The sequence below is a fragment of the Rhinopithecus bieti genome, unplaced genomic scaffold (assembly GCF_001698545.2).
Source record: "Rhinopithecus bieti isolate Rb0 unplaced genomic scaffold, ASM169854v2 scaffold_31446, whole genome shotgun sequence".
NCBI lineage: Eukaryota > Metazoa > Chordata > Mammalia > Primates > Cercopithecidae > Rhinopithecus > Rhinopithecus bieti.
The window spans coordinates 447,668-450,418 of record NW_016813612.1 but is presented as its reverse complement, the minus strand read 5'-3'; positions in this window follow the sequence as shown (position 1 = coordinate 450,418).

Below are 2,751 nucleotides of genomic sequence, written 5' to 3'. Positions count from 1 at the left end.
AGTGATCGTTACCACTATACCAGCTCAAGAGATCCTTAAGGGAGTTCTAAACATGGAAACAAAAGAATAACACCTGCTACCACAAAAACACACATAAGTATGCAGCCTGCAGACCCTAGAAAGCAACCACACAATAGAAACTACAAAGCAACCAGCTAACAACTTCACAATAGGATCAAACCCCACATATCAATATTAACCTTGAAATATATAAATGGCATAATTGCTCCCACTTGAAAGGCACAGAATGGCAAGTTGGATAAAAACAAACAAGACCTATCCATCTGCTATCTTCAAGAGACTCATCTCACACATAATGACACCCATAGGCTCAAAGTAAAAGGTTGGAGAAAAATCTACCACGTAAACAGAAAACAGAAAAAGAGTAGGGGTTGCTATTCTTATATCAGATAAAGCAGACTTTAAACCAACAACAGTTAAAAAAAAAAAAAAAAGGACAAAAGGGTATTATGTAATGGTAAAATATTCAATTCAACAAGAAGACTTAACTAAATATGTATGCACCCACATTAGATTAGCCAGATTCATGAAACAAGTGTTTCTAGGTCTATGAAAAGACTTAGACAGCCACACAATAATAGTGGGGGACTTCAGCACTTCACTGACAGCATTAGACAGATCATCAAGGCAGAAAATTAACAAAGAAATTCTGGACTTAAATTCAACACTTGACCTATTGGACCTAATGTATATCTACAGAATACTCCACCCATCAATCACAGAATATACATTATTTTCATCTGCACATGGAGCATACCACAAGATTGACCACATGCTTGGACATAAAGCAAGTTTTAATAAATTCAAAAAAATCAAAATCATATCAACCGTGCTGGACCACAGTGAAATAAAAACAGAAATCATACCAAGAAAATGTCTCAAAACCACACAATTACATGGAAATTAAACAACTTGCTCCCAAATGACTTTTGGGCAAACAAAATCAAGGTAGAAATTTTTAAATATCTTTGAAATAAATGAAAACAGGGACACAACATATCAAAATCTCTGGCATGCAGCAAAAGCAGTGGTAAGAGGAAAGTTTGTAGCACTAAATGCCTACCTCAAAAAGTTAGAAAGATCCCAAATTAGCAATCTAATATCACACCTAGAGGAACTAGAAAAAATAAGAAGAAATTAACCTGAAAGTTAGAAGAAGAAAAGAAATAATAAAAATCAGAGCTGAACTGAAAAATGTTGAGACCCAAAAAATTATACTAAGAATCAACAAAACCAAGAGTTTGTTTTTTGTAAGGATAAACAAGATTGATAGACACTAGCTACATTAAAAAAAGGAAAGATTCAGATAAGCACAATCAGAAACAGCAAAGGTAACATTACAGTTTGTTCCCCAGAAACATAAAAGATCCCCAGAAACTATTATGAACATCTCTACACACACAAACTAGAAAATCTAGAGGAAATGGATGAATTCCTGGAAATATACAATCTCCCAAGATTGAATCAGGAAGACATTGAAACACAGAAAAGACCAATATTTAGTTCTGAAACCAAATCAGTAATTTATTTTATTTTATTTTTTTAATTTTTTTTAAGATGGAGCCTTGCCTTGTTGCCCAGGCTGGAGTGCAGTGGCCGGATCTTAGCTCACTGCAAGCTCTGCCTCCCGGGTTTACGCCATTCTCCTGCCTCAGCCTCCCGAGTAGCTGGGACTACAGGCGCCCGCCATCTCGCCCAGCTAGTTTTTTGTATTTCTTAGTAGAGACGGGGTTTCACCATGTTAGCCAGGATGGTCTCGATCTCCTGACCTCGCGATCCGCCTGTCTTGGCCTCTCAAAGTGCTGGGATTACAGGCTTGAGCCACCGCGCCCGGCCAAATCAGTAATTTTAAAAAAACCTATCAAACAAAATAACCCAGACCAAATGGATTCACAGCCAAATTCTACCAGACATACAAAGAAGAGCTGGTACCAATACAACTGAAATTATTTCAAAAATTGAGAAGGAGGAGCTCCTCCCTAACTCATTCTATGAAGCCAGACATCATCCTGATATCAAAACTGGGCAAAGACCAAAAACAACAACAAAAAACTGCAGGTCTATATCCCTGATGAACGTAGACACAAAAATCCTCAACAAAACACTAGCAAACCAAATTCAACAGCATATCAAAAAGTTAGTTAATTCACTATGAACAAGTAGGCTTCATTCCTAGGATACAAGTTTGGCTCAACATATGCAAATCAATAGATGTGACATAAACAGAATTAAAAACAAAAGGCATATGTGTTAGTTCATTTTCATACTGCTGTAAAGAACTACCTGAGACTGGGTAATTTACAAAGAAAAAAGGTTTAATTGACTCAGTTCTGCATGGCTGGGGAGGCCTCAGGAAACTTACAACCATGGCAGAAGGCTAAGGGGAAGCAAGGCACATCTTTCCAAGGTGAAACAGGAGACAGAGAGTGAGCAAGGGAAGAAGTGCCACACTTTACACCATCATATCTTGTGAAAACTCACTCACTATCACAAGAACAGCATGAGGGAAACCCACCCCCATAATCCAATCACTTCCCAGCAGGCCCCTCCTTGTACATGTGGGGATTACAGTTCGAGATAATATGAGTGGGGACACAGAGCCAAACCACATCACCATAAGATCATCTCAATAGACACAGAGAAAGCTTTTGATAAAATCAAGTATCCCTTCATGATAAAAACTAGGCATTGAATGAACATACCTCAGAATAATAAGAGCCATCTACAGCA